Source organism: Vicugna pacos, chromosome 13 (genome assembly GCF_048564905.1).
Source record: "Vicugna pacos chromosome 13, VicPac4, whole genome shotgun sequence".
NCBI classification, from domain to species: Eukaryota; Metazoa; Chordata; class Mammalia; order Artiodactyla; family Camelidae; genus Vicugna; species Vicugna pacos.
Genome location: NC_132999.1, coordinates 30,610,315 through 30,630,946, shown reverse-complemented (window position 1 = coordinate 30,630,946; position 20,632 = coordinate 30,610,315). Strand labels below are relative to the sequence as shown.

The 20,632-nt window shown below is 33.2% G+C and overlaps 1 pseudogene; it reads left to right on the top strand.

The window, feature by feature from the left end:
• Window positions 1-294: 294 nt before the first annotated feature.
• On the top strand, window positions 295-774 carry LOC102545523 (large ribosomal subunit protein uL23 pseudogene; annotated as a pseudogene).
• Window positions 775-20,632: the final 19,858 nt, after the last annotated feature.

Sequence of the window (20,632 nt, the reverse complement as noted above, 5' to 3'; positions counted from 1 at the left end):
TGTGTCTTTAAATCCACAAAAGATATTTTCAGTTTCACACCAAAGCTCACTGAAAACCATGTTTTTGGTCCTTATATTCATTTTTAAAATAACTTTTAAATTGTAAAAAATTAATTTACAAAGGTATAATCAAATGCATTTTCAGGACATGGTATTGCATGTATTTCATTGCAAACCTTTTTCTTTTTAAATTAGAAACTGAAGCTAAAATACACAAAAGATACAATTTGGCCACCAACCTGTCAAAAATCAATGTACCGGATCACATATTAAAATCTGTAACAGTTCCTTTTCATGAAGATGGCTCCAAAAGTGAAGAAGGAAGCTCCTGCCTCTCCCAAAGCCCAAGCCAAAGCAAAGGCTTTGAAGGCCAAGAAAGCAGTGCCGAACAGCGTCCACAGTTACAAAAAAAAAAAAGAAAATCCGGATGTCACCCACCTTCCGAGGCCCAAAACACTGCGGCTCAGAAGGCAGCCCAAATATCCTTGGAAGAGTCCCCTAGGAGAAACAAGCTTGACCCCTATGCCATCATCAAGTTCCCCCTGACCACTGAGTCAGCCATGAAGAAGATAGAAGACAACAACATAACTTGTGTTCATTGTGGATGTTGAGGCCAACAAGCACCAGATCAAACAAGCTGTGAAGAATCTCTATGACACTGACATGGCTAAGGTCAACACCCTGATCAGGCCTGATGGAGAGAAGAAGGCACAGGTAAAACTGGCTCCTGACTATGATGCTTTGGATGTTGTTAATAAAATTGGAATCATCTAAACTGAGTCCAGCTGGCTATTTCTAAATATAAATTTTTTCACTATAAAAAATAAAATAAAATCTGTAACAGTTGATTATTTTGGTGTAATTTATATTTGAGATTGCCTCATTCATTACATTCTTATTGGTTTTGATAGTGATCTGATATAAAATTCTTAGCAGACAATTTACAGAACAGGTTATAAAATCTAGTATAGTTTAGTCTAAATAATTTATGATGTTTTAATAGCCGGAAATCCTGTTGCTGAATTTGCTAATATTCATCTACTTCTACTAGGATTTTAATGGTAATTTGCTCTTGTAAACACAAGGTCAAAAGTATTATTTGGGAATGTGTATGCAAAACTAAATTTGGAAGAAAATGCACTACAGTAAACTTTTAACAGAAATGCAATTTGAGGATTTAGAAATTTATCATTTTAATGACACAAGAAATAAGCATTTTTCCTAAGAAGCCACCTGTAACATATTAAATATAAATCATAGTTTCCCATGTGCTGTTTTGGGACCTTTATGTTGCAATTCCAGATGCATAAGTTAAGTTGATTAAGCAAGGGTATCGTCGTATTTGGGGTGAGCAAAAAGAAAGTGATGAAAGGCAGGCTTTAAAATAAGTTAGAAAAGAAACACTGTGGAATTTAAACTTAATGTAGAGTAAATGTGGGGGGAAAATAATATAAAGTAATTAAGATTTTAATTTATAAACACTACATAGCAGAGGATCATTAGTTTACTGATCTTATTAGATTTATTATTTTAAAACTGTGGCTTAAAAAGATTCCTTCTTATTTAAAATATAACAAAATGACACCAAAAGTTCTAAATTAAAAGAAAAACTGTATTTTAACATGCAAATGTACCACGTAAAATACAGAGTTCAGTCTTAACCCTAGAGCCTCTTAAAACTTGCACTAAAAATCCTCCTTATTTTTTAACAACACTTTTATAATGCTTACAAAGTAGCAGTTACTATTATAAGCACTTTACAAATATGAAATTATTAAATCCTTATAATAATCTCATGAGATAGGTACTATTATCCTTATTTTACAGATAAGAAAAAACATGTCGCTTTAGACTGGGTAAAACCTCCAGCACACTGAAGTTAAGCAGCTTGCCCCAGGTCATAAAGCTAGTAAGTGGGAGAACCAGACCTGAACCCAGATAATTACTCTAAAAGCAATGTATGATCTTATCCACTGTATGCTATGCTGCTTCCCTAATGCCTAATGTGAAGTCTTTAGAAGATTAACTGGTATCAGAAAATAATAATTATTTTGAAACTTTTTAATGGAATGAAATGTCAAAAAAATATAAAGGCAAAGAGCATTAACTACATTTTTCTAAAAATCCCTATAAATACTTGAATTCCTGATGAAATCTTTAACAAATTATCAGAGATTATACTTGAATACCTCCAGTGACAGGGAACTCACACTGAGATAATTTTATTTTCAGAAATTAAGTTTTTTTCTGATATCTGTCTCCTTCAAGCTTCTGTTCTATTTCTAGCCTATCTTTTGAAGTCACACAAAATTAATCTCATTTTTCTTTTACATTGCTACTCTTCAAATATGTGAAGAAACCAATTATATTCTAATTTCCCCTCACTCAAGTTAAACATTCCATTTCCTTCAAAATTTCTTCATGTACACAGTGGAGTTTCCTCACGTTTCTACTTTTTCTCCTCTAGACATGCTCCAATCTGTCTTGTAAATTTTAAAGAGCATCACTCCCAAACCAAACTCCATATTCAATGACTATTTTGGCTATAATAGAGTAGAAACATTACTTTTCATTGTAGATACTGTTAATGTAGATGAATATTGACTTTTTCTACAGCAAAAATTTACAGATTCACATCAGGTTTACCATAAAATAAAGTCTCTAAGATTTTTTTTTTCACATACGCTGCAGGTAACAAACATAATTTACTTATGCAATTGATTTTTGGACATAAATTCAAAATAATTTAACCTAGTGAAATGCATTTTATTGAAGATGAGTCTACCATTCCAGTCTATTGGATCTTTTACAATCCTGATTATCTTTTTAAACAAGTTAGCTATGTCTTCTCATTTTTCTCAAACTTGACTGGAACACTATCAATGATTATCCAAGATAGTCATTTATATACTAAATATAAAAGAAACAAAGTCCTACTATTAGCTTTTTAGAAATTTATTAAATAACTATTCATTATATAACAGTTTTAGATACACAGAATTATTACAAAGATAGTAGAGAGAGATCTATATCCCACTCCCAGTTTCCCCTACTATTAACATCTTAAATTGTTAGTATGGTACATTTGTCATAATTAATGAGACAATATTGATACATTATTATTAAGTAAAGTCCATAGTTTACTCAGATTTTCTCTATTTTCCCCTAATGTCTTCTTTCTGTTCCAGGATCTTATGCAGGATACCACATTATATTTAGTTGTCATGTCTCCTTGGCCTCCTCTTGGTTGTGACGGTTTCTCAGAATTTGCTGTTTTTTAAGTCCTGACTTAATTACCAAGTCAACATGCCCATGTTATCCACTATATATTGTCAAAAGAGATTATGTGCAGTGAGTGTTAGCTAAAATCCATACACAATATATAATGGTTTCCTTCTTCTATAAAGGTCTAGTAATATTTTATACAAAGAAAAGAAGAGGTCCTTCTTATTGAACACAACTTATATGCAAGTATGACTGAAAAGGTTTAAAGAACAAAGTATCACAACCTGAAAATAAATCAAATGAATTAAGGCTGCTAAAATGCAAATAAAATACTAGCATCCAAAAGTATAAGGCAATATGTGGCAAACAATTTGTAATTATCCCTCTTTACAGTGGGCAGATACTTATTAGACCAATTGTGAGCTAACAATTACCTCCATAACCTCAGAAAAACAGGGCTTTTAGAGAAAGCTTACAGGATAGTAATGAAAATTATGAAAGGGTTGGGAAATAGGAATTAATTATAAAGGTTAAAGAACACCACATTACTCTAGAGAAAAGAAATATACAGAGTTACTTAATAGGGCTCTTGAAAATTAAGACACCCCTTTTAGTGCATAAAAGAGACTTAGACATTACTGAAAACATTAAAATCATTTGACATGGTGTATTTTTTTTGATATTGTGCATTTTTGAGTAAAGAATAGGATACTTTTTTGAGATTCCAACTCATGAGACTCTCTAGATATCAAATTCAGGATGCAACTAATTTACTCACTTGGAAGACGGGTCCAAAAATAAAACAAATCTAAAAACAACTTGTAGGCATATCATGCCCTTCTAATAGCATCTAAAGTACTAAAACACATACTCACAGATAATTTCAGTCAGTTGTTTTATTCCCAGTATTAATATATGCTACATAGATATATCTTGGAAAGTTTTGGTGCAAGAACATGAAGGTTTGTGATAGTCATAGCTAATGAGTGAATTCTGACAAAAGAAAAGTACAACATAAAAGGTACTAATGTGGAAAGGAAGAGGCAAAAGTATTATTATTTGCAGATAATATGATTGACTATCTAAGAGAAGCACCTGAAGATTTTTAGAAACAAGCAACTTTACTAAGGTAGTTGGTTTCAAAATAAATATGCACAATTACAAAGTTTTACTGTATGTAATAATAAAACCATTATGATGACAATCACCATAAAAAATGGATTAAAGAAAATCAATCTGATAAAGAAGTTGTGGTATATATACACAATGGAATACCACTCAGCCATAAAAAAGAATTAAACAATGCCATTTGCAGCAACATGGATGGACCTGGAGATTGTCATACTAAATGAAGTAAGCCAGAAAGAGAAAGAAAATATCATATGATATCACTTATATGTGGAATCTAAAAAGTGACACAAATGAACTTATTTACAAAACAGAGACAGACCACAGACATAGAAAATGAACTTATGGTTACTGGGGGTGGGAAGTAGTGGAGGGATAAATTGGGAGTTCAGGATTTGCAGATACCAACTACTATATAAAAAACATAAACAACCAGGTCCTACTGTACAGCACAAGGAACTATATTCAGGATCTTGTAATAGCCTATAATGAAAAAGGATATGAAAAGGAACATATATGTATATATGTATAACTGAATCAGTATGCTGTAAACCAGGAATTAACACATTGTAAACCAACTATACTTCAATTAAAAAAAAAACTTCATGAGGAAAAAAAAATCCAAAAAATGTCTAGTTATGAACTTGATAAGAAATGTAAGAATTATGTTGAAAAGCATAAACCAGATGGATATAAAAGAAACTGATTCAAAGGAAAAAATATCTTATATAAGCATAGAAAAATGCTATTTCTCCTTTTATTAACTTGTACATTTAATACATTCACAATCAAAATAAAAATTTTTGGAATGAAATACATCATTCAATTCTTCTGAAAAAATGAATACATGAAAGATCTGCTTCCAGCAAAATTTTGGATTATACACTCTAAAGGGCTTTCCTACTACATTATAATGGCAACCTAGGTAAAACACAACCAGCATTCTTTTTAAAGCTTTGCTGGACATTCAGTAAAGTGAAAGAAATTTCCAAGAGCCAAAATACAGACACAGTAATGTGAAACCTGAATTGTGAGGGGTTAGTAAATTCTGAAGTGGAGGTTCCACTGGAGTTAAATGCCAATACCAACACTACTATTGGAAGGCAAAATGTGGATCCCATCCCAAAGTAAAAGAGCTGAGTTTGAGACTGTGATAATTAAACAGAGTTGATGAATGGGGCTAAAAAATGGTCTTATACTTATACCATTCCTGGCTATTATTAGAAGTAAGTAGAAATCCTTTTCGGAGGAAAGCAAAACTAATTTAGACCTTTGTGATTCTATATATTGCATTCAATAAATTATATGAACTCACAATACCAAACACACAAAGAAAAAAGGCACTATGAGTAAGAGTCAGCAAAATGACAACAAATTTAGACCTTCAGGAACTTCATATATTAGAAGATCAGATAAAGAATAAAAAATAAGTAAATTAGTGACATGATATTTAAAAATTATCAATAAACAAAAGACAGTCAAAATGATCAGGCAAATTCAAAAGTAAATAAAACTTCTAGAAATGAAAAAAAGAAGTTTTAAAATATTAGTTGATGAATTAAACAACAGATTTGCTACAGAAAAATGTAGACAATAGTCATGAAATAGAAAGATGGATATAGGGCAATTTCTAACGACGAGGCACAAAGAGAGTAAGAAAGAAAATAGGAAGAAGAGTTTAAGAGCTGGTATATGTCTAAGAAGATTTCAGGAAAGAATGAAGGATGTGTAATATTCAAAGAGACTATAGCTTGGAATATTCCAGAATTAATAAACTACATGAATAGCTAGATATAAGAACCATAACATGTACCACACAGGATAACAAAATCTAAACAAAAATAAAAAATCCACTCCTAAGTATGTTGCTGAGACACTTGAAAAACAACATAAATAAAAAAGGCAAATCTTAAAATTAACCAGAAAAAAAAGATAAGTCACTTATAAAGGAGTAATACATAGATCCAGAGAGAAGACCTCTCAGTAGCAATCATGGAAGAGAAGAAATGGAATAACATCTTCAAAGTGCTTAGAAAAAATAATCTTCTAAAATTGTATAGCAAAATTACATTTCAACAATAGTGGTCTTTTTTTTAAAAATCATGTTTTTAGATTAGCAAAATTTATGAGAGTTTATTACCAAGAAACTTAAACTAAAAATCTCCTCGAGGAGTAATTTTAGGAATAGAGAAAATGTCCCAGGAGGGTAATCTACAAAACATAAAGAAATAGTGAATATATATAAACATGTGGAGAAATCTAAACAAAAATTGCCTGACAGCAGTAATAACAACATATACTTAGTGTTGAAAATATAGAATTAAGAAGGAAGGATTTCTAGCTGTAGCAAAACGAAAATTTTGACAAATCCTTTCACCACAAAACGACGATAAAACTGTAAAAAACTGCAAAGAATAATATTCACAGCTTTGGAAACAGACCAGAGGGAATCAACAAAGTGAGAAGTATTTGTGGAAACCTGCTAAATAGTAGGGAGTATATGGAATTCTTGCCTGTGGCTGCTTGCATTCTCATACAAACAGGAAAGTCTGACCCATACTCAGGAAAAATGCAGCCTACAAAAACTGATTTTAGGTGTGTTAGTTGCATTTAGCATAAAATGATTTCAAAGCAGGTATTTTATAACTTCAAAGAATTAAAGGGACCCACGTTTAAAGATAAAAGTAAAATGTGATGATGATGAGTGAACAAATAGGGAATATCAATATAAGGACAAATTATTTATAAGAAGCGAATGAAAAATGGTAATTTTAGAAATAACCAAAATGAAAAATTCATTTTGCTGAACTGCATATTTAAGTGTCTCCAAAAATCAGTAAACTTGAGCTAGATCCATTTTAAAAAATACAAAATGAAGAACACAGAGTAAAATATTGAGTAAAGATAAACAGGGCCCCAGTGACCTGTGGAAAAACATCAAGTGTAGTAATATACATGGAGTCAAAGTCTTGGAAGGAGAGGAGAGGGAGAAAGGGATAGAACAATTATTTAAAAAATAATGGCTGAAACCCTTCCAAATTTGATTAAAAAGAGAAAACACTGATTTAGATTTTCAAGAAGCTTGAAAAACTACAGGTGTAAGAGAAAATCTTGAAAGTAGCAAGAGAAAAAAAGATTCATCAAGGACAGGCATACTTAAGTGATGCTGTGGGTTTGGTTCCAGACCACCACAATAAAGCAAATATCACAATAAAGCCAGTCACACAGATTTTTGTTTTGTTTCCCAGTGCGCACAAGTTATGTTTACACTATACTGTAGTTTATTAAGTGTGCAACAGCACTATGTGTAACCCCCCCAATGTTCCTACCTTGATTTAACAATATCGCTAAAAAATGCCAACCATCATCTGAGTCTTCAGAGAGTTGTGATCTTGTCTTGCTTGATGTTGATGGCTGCTGACTGATCAAGGTAGTGGTTCCTGAAGGTTGGAGCGCCTGTGATAATTTCTTAAAATAAGACAACAATGAAGTTTGCTGCATAGATTGACTCATTTCATAAACAGTTTCTCTCACATAGCATTTTACTCACAGTAGAACTTCTTTCAAATTTGCAGTCAATCCTCTCAAACCCCACTGATGCCTTATCAACTAAATTTATGTAATATTCTAAACCTTTTCTGGTCATTTAAGCAGCCTTAACCAGGAATAGATATGAGATATGAGATATGCATTCAAGTTTTATCATGAGATTGCAGAAATTTGGTCAAATCTTCAGGCTCTACTTCTGCTTCTAGTTCTCTTGCTATTTATACAACATCTGCAGTTACTTCTGCCACTAAGGTTTTGAAACCCTCAAAGTCATCTATGAGGGTTGGAATCGATTTCTTCCAAATTCCTATTAATGCTGATATTTTGACCTCATCCCATAAATCATGGCTGTTCTTAATGGCATCTAGAATGGTGAATCCTTTCCAGAACCTTTTCAATTTACTTCTCCCAGATCCATCAGAATATTCACCATCTATGGCAGCTACAGACATATGAAATGTATTTCTTAAATAACAAGACTTGGAAGTTGAAATGACTCCTTGATCCATGGGCTGCACAATAGATGTTGGGTTAGCTGGCATAAAAACAATGTGAATCTCACTGTACATCTCTATCAGAGCTCTCGAGTGATCAGGTGTATCATCATCGAGCAGTAATATTTTGGAAGGAATCTTTTTTTTCCTGAGCAATAGGTCTCAAGAGCTGGCTTAATATATTCAGTAAACTATGTTGTTAACAGATGTGCTATCATCCAGGCTTTGTTGTTCCATTTTTAGAGCACAGGCAGAGTAGATTTAAGCATAATTCTTAAGGACTTGAGGATTTTCAGGATGGTAAATGAGCACTGGCTTCAACTTAAAGTCACCAACAGCATTAGCCCCTAAGAAGTGAGTCAGCCTGACCTTTGAAACTTTGACATCAGGCATTGACTTCTCTCTAGCTATGAAATCCTAGATGGAATTTCATCCCAATATAGGGCTGTTTCATCTACACTGAAAATCACTTGTTTAGGGTAGCCACCTTCATTAATTTTTCCTAGCTAGATCTTCTGGCTGACATGCAGCTTCTACAACAGGACTTGCTGCTTCACCTTACACTTTTATGTTATGGAGATGGCTTCTTTCCTTCACCTCAAGAGCCAACCTCTGCTAGCTTCAAACTTTTCTTCCACAGCTTCTTCACCCCTCTCTTGAAGAGAGTTAGGGACTTGCTTTGGATTGGTTTAAGGAAATGTTGTAGTCAGCTTCATCTATGTACACCCCTAAACTTTCTCCATATCAGCAATGTCTGTTTTGCTTTCTTACCAGTAGTGTGCTCATTGGAGTAGCACCTTTAGTTTTCTTCAAGAACTTTTCCTTCACATTCACAATTTGAATGTTTGGTGCAAGGGCCTAGCTTTTGGCCTATCTTAGTTTTCAATGTACTTTCCTCACTCAGCTTAATCATATCTCGATTTTGATTTAAAGTGAGAGAAGTGTGAGGCTCCCCTTCACTTGAACACTTAACAGCCACTTTATAGTCATTAACTGAACTAATTTCAATATTGTTGTGTCTCAGGGAATAGAGAGGCCTGAGAAGAGGGAGACAGAAGGGTCAACAGTCGGTTGTTGGCGTATTCAGAATATACACAACATATATCAATTAATTTTGCCATCTTATATGAGCATGGTACCCCCAAAACAACCACAACAGTAACATCAAAGATCACTAATTATAGATCACCATAAAAAATACAATAATAGTGGAAAGGCTTGAAATATTACAAGAATTACCAAAATGTGATACAGAGACACAAAGTATGCGAATGCTTTTGGGAAAATGTTGCCAATAGACTTGCTCAATTCAGGGTCGTCACAAATGTTCAATTTGTAAAAAATGTAATATTTGCAAAGTGCAATAAACCAAGGCAAGCCTGTAAATCTAACCAGATCATGGCTAATTAAATGTGAATGGACAAATGCCTTAATTAAAAGGCAAAGAATTTAAGACTGTACAAAAGGCAAGATTAAACTATATGCTATACACTATTGTGCTATACACAAGGGACACGTTTTAGATTTTTTTTTTTACATTTTAGATTTAAATACACAAATAGTTTAAAGCACAATGATGGGAAAAGATGTATCATCAAAAGAATAACCGTAAGAGAGTTAGAGTGACTATGTTAATAATCAGATAAAATATATTTTACAACAGAGGCACATTTCATAATGTTAAAGTTCATCACATTAAGATAATATAATAATTTAAAATGTATATACAGCTAACAACAGAAGCATAAAATTTATGAAGCAAAAACTGACAGAATTAAAGAGAGAAATTGACAATTTAGCAGTTTGGGGTTGAGATTTCAATATGTCATTCTCAATAAGCTGGCAGAAAATCAACAAGGGAAGGGAAAACTTGAACAACACCATCTATGAACTTGTCCTAAGGCATTTTTAGAACAGTCCACCAAACAACAGTAGAATATATCTTTTTTCAAGATTGTATACCAGCATTTCCCAGAACTGGCCATCTACAAGGTCGTACAGTCATATGAAACAAGTCTCAGTAAATTCAAAAGGACTGACATCATCAAAAGTATGCTTGTCAATCTAGGGATTTAAATTATAGCTCAACAACAGAAAGAAATTTGGGAAATCCTCAAATATTCACAAATTAAACAACATAGTTTTAAATAATCCATGGGCTATTAAACCTATGGGTTTCTTCACTAACAAATCATAAGAGAAATTAGAAAACATTTTGAAAGGAGTGAAAATAAAAACATAATATAGCAAAATTTATGAGAAAAAATTGGGACCTAGATGAAAATATATAGCTTTAAATGAATATATTAGAACAAAATAAAGATTTCTAGCTCATATCTGAGCTATAACCTTAACAAGGAAACAAAAAAGACTTTAAACATGACGCAAGCAAAAGGAAGAAAGTAATGAAAATCAGAGAGGAAATGAATAAAATAGAAAACAGAAACCAGCAGAAGGAAGGAAATAATAAAGATCAGAGAGGAATTAAATACAATAGAGATTAACAAGACCATAGAAAAAATCAACCAAACCAAAAGCTGGTTTTTTGAAAAAGTAAATAAAATCGACAAACCTCTGGCCAAACTCACAAAGAAGAAAAAAGAGAGAGCACAAATTAGCAAAATAAGAAAGGAAAATGGAGAAATTACAACAAACAAAATAGAAATACAGAATATCATACGAGAATATTATGAAAAACTATATGGAACCAAACTGGATAACCTAGAGGAGATGGACAAGTTTCTGGAAACATACTGTCCACCAAAACTGAATCAAGAAGAATCTGAACACTTGAACAATCCGATCACTGGAAAGGAAATAGAAATAGCAATTAAAAACCTCCCTACAAATAAAAGTCCCGGACCGGACGGCTTCACCGGGGAATTCTACCAAACATACAAAGAAGAACTCATACCAGTCCTTCTCAAACTCTTCCAGACGACTGAAAAGGAGGGAATACTCCCAAACTCATTCTATGAAGCCACCATCACCCTGATACCAAAACCAGGCAAAGACACTACAAAAAAAGAGAATTATAGGCCAATATCACTGATGAACATAGACGCCAAAATCCTCACCAAAATTTTAGCCAATAGAATCCAACAACACATAAAAAAGATTATACATCATGACCAAGTGGGGTTCATCCCAGGGACACAAGGCTGGTTCAACATACGCAAATCAGTCAATGTAATACATCACATCAACAAGAGAAAGGACAAAAACCACAAGATCATCTCAATCGATGCAGAAAAAGCATTTGATAAAATTCAACACCCATTTATGATAAAAACTCTCGCCAAAGTGGGTATAGAGGGAACATATCTCAACATAATAAAAGCTATATATGACAAACCTACAGCCAGCATAGTACTCAACGGTGAAAAACTCAAAAGCTTTCCACTAAAATCTGGGACAAGACAAGGATGCCCACTATCACCACTCCTATTCAACATAGTCCGGGAAGTCCTAGCCACAGCAGTCAGGCAAGAGAAAGAAATAAAAGGGATCCAAATTGGAAAAGAAGAGGTAAAAGTGTCATTATATGCTGATGACATGTTACTATATATAGAAAACCCTAAAAGGTCCACACAAAAGCTACTAGAGCTGATTGAAGAATTCAGCAAGGTAGCAGGTTACAAAATTAATGTTCAAAAATCAGTTGCATTTCTTTACACTAACGATAAATCAACAGAAAAAGAAAGTAAAGAAACAATCCCCTTTAAAATAGCACCCAAAGTAATAAAATATCTGGGAATAAATCTAATCAAGGAGGTGAAAGAATTATACACAGAAAACTATAAACCATTGATGAAGGAAATTAAAGAAGACTTTAAAAAATGGAAAGATATCCCATGCTCTTGGATTGGAAGAATCAATATTGTTAAAATGGTCACACTGCCCAAGGCAATCTACAGATTTAATGCAATCCCTATCCAATTACCCAGGACATATTTCACAGAACTAGAACAAATCATAATAAAATTTATATGGAACCATCAAAGACCTAGAATTGCCAAAGCATTACTGAAGAGAAAGAAAGAGGCTGGAGGAATAACTCTCCCAGACTTCAGATAATACTATAGAGCTACAGTCATCAAGACAGCATGATATTGGTACCAAAACAGACATATAGACCAATGGAACAGAATAGAGAGCCCAGAAATGAACCCACAAACTTTTAGTCAACTCATCTTCGACAAAGGAGGCAAGAATATACAATGGAATAAAGACAGTCTCTTCAGCAAATGGTGTTGGGAAAACTGGACAGCAGCATGTAAAACAATGAAGCTAGAACACTCCCTTACACCATATACAAAAATCAACTCAAAATGGATTAAAGACTTAAACATAAGACAAGATACAATAAATCTCCTAGAGGAAAACATAGGCAAAACATTATCTGACATACATTTCAAAAATTTTCTCCTAGAACAAATAAAAGCAAGAATAAACATATGGGACCTAATGAAACTTACAAGCTTCTGCACAGCAAAGGAAACCAGAAGTAAAACAAGAAGAAAACCTACGGAATGGGAGAAAATTTTTGCAAGTGAAACCGACAAAGGCTTGATCTCCAGAATATATAAGCAGCTCATATGACTCAGTAAGAAAAAAATTAACAACCCAATCCAAAAATGGGCAGAAGACCTAACAAGCAATTCTCCAAGGAAGACATACAAATGATCAAAAAGCACATGAAAAAAATGCTCAATATCACTAATTATCAGAGAAATGCAAATCAAAACTACAATGAGGTATCACCTCACACCAGTCAGAATGGCCATCATTTAAAAATCCACAAATGACAAATGCTGGAGAGGCTGTGCAGAAAGGGGAACCCTCCTCCACTGCTGGTGGGAATGCAGTTTGGTGCAGCCACTATGGAAAACAGTGTGGAGATTCCTCAAAAGACTAGGAATAGACTTACCATATGACCCAGGAATCCCGCTCCTGGGCTTATATCCAGAAGGAACCCTACTTCAGGATGACACCTGCACCCCAATGTTCATAGCAGCACTATTTACAATAGCCAAAACATGGAAACAGCCTAAATGTCCATCAACAGATGACTGGATAAAGAAGTTTTGTGGTATATTTATACAATGGAATACTACTCAGCCATAAAAACCGACAACATAATGCCCTTTGCAGCAACATGGATGCTCCTGGAGAATGTCATTCTAAGTGAACTAAGCCAGAAAGAGAAAGAAAAATACCATATGAGATAGCTCATATGTGGAATCTAAAAAACAAAAACAAAAACAAAAACAAACAAACAAAAACAAAGTGTAAATACAGGACAGAAATAGACTCATAGACAGAGAATACAGACTTGTGGTTACCAGGGGGGTAGAGGGTGGGAAGGGATAGACTGGGATTTCAAAATTGTAGAATAGAAAAACAAGATTACACTGTATATCACAGGGAAATATACACAAAATGTTATGATAACTCACAGAGAAAAAAATGTGACAATGAGTGTGTATATGTCCATAAATGACTGAAAAATTGTGCTGAACACTGGAATTTGACACAACATTGTAAAATGATTATAAATCAATAAAAAATGTTAAAGAAAAGAAAACAGAAACCAATTTTAAAAATCAAAGTTAGTTGATTTGACACCAAAAGTTAGTTCTTTAAGAAAATCAACAAAGTTGCTAAATCTTTAGATAGAATGACAAAGAAAAAACAGAGAAAATAGAAATTATCAAAATCAGGACTGAAGGGATATACCAATCCTACAGAAAAACAGAGGATTAAAGGGATTATTTTGAACAACTTCATGCCAAATTAGACACTTTAGATGACAAGGAAAAAGTCCTAGAAAAACAAAAATTACCAAAATTGAATTGAAATAATAGAAAATCAGAATATACATATAAAAATAAATTGAATTAGTAACAAGATAGTTACACACACAAACACACGCATACATATGAATGCTTCCAGGCTCAGGTAGCTTCACAAATAAATTCTATCAAATATTTAAAGAAGCAATAATGCCAATTCTAAATAAACTATTTCAGAAAGTAGAGGAATACTTTCCAACTCAATTTATAAGGCCAGTATTACCCTGATACCAAAGCCAGATAAGGACATCATGATGAAACATAACTACAGGCTAATATCTCTCATGAACTCAGATACAAAATCTGTTTTTAAAAATTCCTGAATTTAGCAGGAAAGTTTTCAGCTTTTTACCATTGAGTATTATGCTGGCTGTGGGTTTGCTGTAAATGACTTTTATTATGCTGAGATATGTTCCCGCTATACTCACTTTGGTGAGATTTTTTTTATGATATGTAGATGTTGAATTTTGTCAGATGCTTTTCCTTCATCTATTGAGATGATCATGTGGTTTTTTTCTTTCCTTTTGTTAATATGATATATCACATTCATTGATTGATTTGCATATGGTGAATTATCCTTGCAATTCTGGAATGAATCCAACCTGATGTTCCTTTTTACATATTGTTGGATTTGGTTTGCTAATATTTGGTTGAAGATTTTTGCATCTATATTCATCAATGATATACGCCTGTAATTTTCTTTCTTTCATTTTATTTTGGGGGGGGTTGGTGGGAGGAGGTAAGTAGGTTTATTTATTTATTTATTCTTAGAGGAGGTACTGGGGAATTGAACCCAGAACCTCATGCATCCTAGGCATGTGCTCTATCACTTGAGCTATACCTTCCCCTCCTCTTTCTTTTTCTGTAATGTCTTTGTCTTCTTCTAGTATCAGGGTGATGGTGGCTTCACAGAATGAATCTGAGAGTGTTCTCTCCTCTTCAGTCTTTTGGAATAGTTTGAGAACGGTATGTATAAGTTATTCTTTGTATGTTTGGTAGTATTCCCGAGTGAAGCCGTCTGGTCCTAGACTTTTGTTTGCAGGGATTTTTAAAGAAAATATCATCTTAATATTTAACTTCTAGTGAATGGTGTGTTCAAATTATCTTTTTCTTGTTGACTTAAATTTTAGCAGGCTATAGGTTTCTAGAGGTCCATTTTTTCTAGGTTGTCCAATTTGTTGGCATAGAGCTGTTCATAGTATTCTCATGATTTTTTTTTGTATTTCTGTGATATCAGTTGTTATTTCTCCTCTTTCATTTCTTATTTTGTTTATTTGGGTTCTCTTTTTTTCTTGGTGAGGCTGACTAGAGGTTTGTTGATCTTTTTAATTTTTTCAAAAAGTCAGCTCTTGGTTTTATTGATACTTTCTATTGTTTTTATCTCTATTTATTTTCTATTTGATCTTTATTATTTCCTTCCTTCTACTGACTTTGATTTTGTTCATTCTTTTTCTAACTCTTTTAGGTGGTAGGTTGGGTTGATATTTTTCTTATTTCATGAGGAAGGCCAATATTGCTCTGAACTTCCATCTTAGAACTGCTTTTGCTACATCCCATATATCTTGTAAGATTGTGTTTTCATTTTTTTCTCAAGGTATTTTGTGATTTCTCCTTCAAATTCACTGTTGACTCATTGGTTTTTAATAGTACATTGTTTAATTTCCATGTGCTCACTCTTTCCCCATTTTTCTTTCTGTGGTTGATCTCTAGATATGTGGTTTCATACCACTGTGGTCAGAAAACATGTTTGAAGTAATTTCTATCCTTTAAATTTGTTGAGGTTTGTTTTGTGACCTAGTATGTGGTCTATCCTAGAGAATGTCCCACGTGTGCTTGAAAAGAATGTATATTTTTTTGCGGGGAAGATGTAGTGTCCTGTAGATATCAGTTAAGTCCAACTGGTTTATTGTATCTTTTAGGACCTCTGTTGCCATATTGATTTTCTGTCTGGAAGATATCACCATTGATGTCACTGGCACGTTAAAGTTTCCTCTTATTATTGTATTCCTGTCAATTTCTCCCTTTATATCTGTTAGTGTTTGCTTTATATATTTAGGTCCTCCTATATTGGGTGTATGTATGTTAAAGAGTGTATTATCCTATTTTTTTTTACTGATCCCTTTACCATTATATAATGTCCTTTATCTTTCTCTATGGCCTTTGTTTTAAAGTCTATTTTGTCTGATATGAGTATTGCTATCCCAGCTCTCCTGTCATTTCCATTTGCATGGAACATCTTTTCCTATCCCCTCCCTTTTAATCTTATGTGTATCTTTCACTCTGAATTGAGTTTATTTTAGGCAGCATATCATAGGTTCCTGGTTTTTTTAAATCTAATATTCCATTACATATCTTTTGATCAGAGCATTTAGTCCATTGACATTTAAAGTAATCATTGATAGGTATGTACTATTGCCATCTCAAACCTTCTTTTCCAGTTGATTTTGTAGTTCTTCTCTGTTCATTCTTCTTCTTTTTGCTTTTCCTTTTCTGCATTGATAATTTTCTTTTGTATTATGCTTGAGTTCCTTTCTTTCTGGTTTTTGTGAATCTATCGTATGTTTTTAATTAATGGTTACCCTGGTTTTCAAGTATGTTGACCCATAACTGTATCTAGTTGGATCAAGCTGATGTCATACAAGTGCAAACACATTCTAGAAGATCTAAATTTTTATACTCCCCTCCCCTACATTTTGTGATTTTGATGTCCTATTTTACATCTTCATGTTTATCCTTTTGCTGTAAATTGTAGTTATATTTGCTTTCACAAATTTTTAAAAAAAAATTTTAATCTATATACTGGCTTATTGAGTGATCTTCAATCGTTTTACATATTTGCCTTTCCCACTGTGACTTTCCCTTTTCTATAGATTCTTGCTTCTTTTCTATTTAGAGAAGACTTCTCAATATTCCTTTTAGGGTGAGTTTAGTATTGCTGAGTTCTTTTGGTTTTTGCTTGTCTGAGAAATTCTTTAACATACACAAAATCTTTAACAAAATAGTATCAAATAGAAACCAGCAGCATATAGGAAGGAATATACACCACAAGTAAGTGAGATTTATCCCAGGAATTTATGTAACATCTGAAAATTCATTAGTGTGACATATCATACTAATAGAATAATGACAAAAACATTTGACAAAATTCAACACTTTCTCATGCTATAATCTTTCAACAAACTAAGAATAAAAGAGAACTTCCTCAAAGTGATAAAGGTCAGCTGACAAAACCTTACACATTTAACATCATATTTTAATGGTGCAAGACCAAATTCTTCCTCCTAATATCATGTCAAAGAAGTCATCTTTCACTACGTTCTATTTATCATTTTACATAAAGTTCTAGCCAGTGTAATAAAGCAAGAAAAAGAAATAAAAGGCATACTGATTCAAAATTTACTTTGTATTTAGTGTTTGTACTGACTATACTTATTGAGATATAATTTTATATCTGTTGATCTAATAATAAGAAATTTGACTTGATTTTTGTATATCCTTTAAATAAACTATTTCATTTTTTTAAAAAAGTATTGGTATGTGATACATGGTGACTGATTAAAACTTTGATCTTTCTCCATAAGAAATCTGAGAAGTACTCTGCTCTAGACTAGTTTTCATCCTTTCCAATACAAAGATTCTGGAACTATTTGTGCAGACTCTAAAGTTTCTTTTCAGGAGGCGGAACTAGTGCTATAAAAGCAAAAGCTGTTAGACCATTTAGACATTACTTATTAAATTTATTAATGAATCTAAAAGAATAAAATTTGAAAAGCAGTCTTTCATCCAAGAGCATTGAAAAAGAGTAGTAAAACCATAAATTAGCAATGCTCATTAAACAATATCCAAGAGAAAGTGTAGGTAGCCACATTCTTTGTTTATTCCAATTATATCTGCACAGCCATACATACAAGACAGATTGATACAACAAACTGAAATATTTTCATTATTTTAGAATTATCCTTCTTTGTATGAAATCTTAACAGTGGAAATAACCATTACATTCAAAATCTGAATTTGTGATTTCACACAGGATGGTGAAATAGCAGTAGTTGGCTGGCTATCTTAGTTATTATGTTGCTGTCCCTGAGCTCCAAACCCACCCTTCTATACTCTGCTTTGTGAGGGTATTGCTAGAACTCTGCAAACTCTAGCTGGATAGCTGGTAAATTTCAGACAATTCACAGCAACTAACACTGAAACTGAGAAAATTTCCAGGAGATTGGAAGTGGCTCTGCCAATAGGTGGTTATTGAGAGAGACTGCAAGGCTTGAGGAGAAAGAAACTTGCTCTTTTATATTTGTACCATGTGGACTTCTGCAAGCTTCCTGTCTACTTGCAGTTCCTATAAGTGGAATCCTAACAATTCTTCACCTGTGGCAAGAGCTCCTTCTTACCACATCAACTAAATCCAGGCTATAGTTATTCCAACACTTGTAGAGTCAGCTTTATTGTTTCCCTACTCCCCTCATAGGCACCAGCTTCAGCCTGTGGTGAACCCTCCTAAAAAGCTTTTGTCCCAGGCCCATGAAGCCCCTATTCAAACTTATTGCCATCAGCAGTAGTCAGGTAGGACTGCCTCCTAAGATGCCTGAGTTTCATCTCTGACACCCTTTCTTTGACTTTCCAAATTTTAGTAATTCAAATCTCTTTCCTGTGTTGTGTCAGCCCTAGGGATGTTAGCTGCTTTCTGCAATGGATACTTCTGAAATACCTTACTTTTTTGTTTACCTTTTCAGATACCTAATTTAAAATATTTACATAAAACTATCTATATATTTTATAGTTATTTTAAACAACTAATATGTTTGTTGTCTCTTGACAGACTCTGATTCATCCATGGACCTCCACCAATGAATGCTTTACTGGAGAGGCTACAGGGAAGAGGGATTTATAGATTTCAGATTCATTCTCATCAGCTAACTCAAGAACTGCAAGAAAACTTTATGAAGATTGAAGGTTTCAGGGACAAAGTGTAGGAGAAAGACTGTCCTGGAGTTCAAGAGTGCTGGAAATCACAGACAAATATTTCTAATTTCACTCTTTTCTCTTTTCTATGTTGCTTTTTACAAGTCTGACAACAACAACAATGATGATGATAACAACAACAAAAGTGCAATCTAAGTTGAGAATATTGAGCTTTTGCTGGCTGGTGACTCCCTATTGCTTTAGTATATTGAGAACACAAATGAAATAGCACAGTCAGGCAGAACTAATCAAGAGTAAAGAAAAAGACCAATAAAACGATGAAGAGAGAAAAGGAGAGAGAAAATACAGAAATAAAATCAGAAAACAGTAACAGGTATAATCAAGATTTTAAATTCATGTAAGAAATAGAAACTATATGCCAAAATATTTTAAATCTTAGATAAATTCCTGAATGGGAAAAATAGCACAGCATGCAGTAGAAAATGTTCAGAAATAACATATAAAGAAGAAACACATAAAGAAAGATGAAATTAGAATCAATTTCCCATTCCCTTCTCTACTTACCCTCTCCAAATGCCAATGTCAAACAGTAGTTTTATTAAATTTTTAGAGAATAGAACATAGAAAAATAGGAAGCACTAACTATTTTCTGAGGCAAGAATAATCTTGACAGAGCATATAAATACTGACAGTACAAGAAACTTACAAGCAAGTTTCACTTATGAAAATACACGAAAAAATCTTAAATACTAGCTAACCGAATCCAACAGTGTATTTAAAAAATGCAACATGATCTAATGGAACTTAGTTTAGTAACATAAAAAATTATTGAAATTAGCCACATTAATGAACTATGATAGAAATTTTGGATAGTTCTAACAACCTCCATTCTCTTTATATACTTGAAGAAGTTGGAAAGCTTTGAAAAATACATTTCTCAGACTCCTTTGCAGCTAAATTTCTGGATATGAATCAGGTTCTACCAATAGAATACATCCAAATGAAATTTAGAAGATGAAAGTGAGATAGGCACCATTTAGCTGTAGCTCTGGTCTGCTGCTGCTAGAAAGCAAGTTTTGTAAATGTGCAGCTTTCTGAAAATGCATTCCACTGTCCATTATCCTGTGAATAAAGAAGCAATAGCTAACGCAATGATTCTACATCTGAATTTATACGTTGTAATCCTTAGTTCACTGTGTTAGACACTCTTGGGTGCCTTCTTGTGTATAAGTGACCATTGTGGTAAGAGCTTCTTAAAGCTATAGATGCAGTGGCCTCAGTGGTAGTTGTCCCCTAGTATATTACTTAAGACTCATTCTGGTAATAATTTCAGGATGCTTATTTAAGAAGCCACTCCTTTAACTATCCAAAGATTTTGTAAGCACCTAACTCACTGTATTAAATTTCTTCCTGCTTAGAATATCTAGTGCTCTTTCTGTTATCTGGACAAAACCC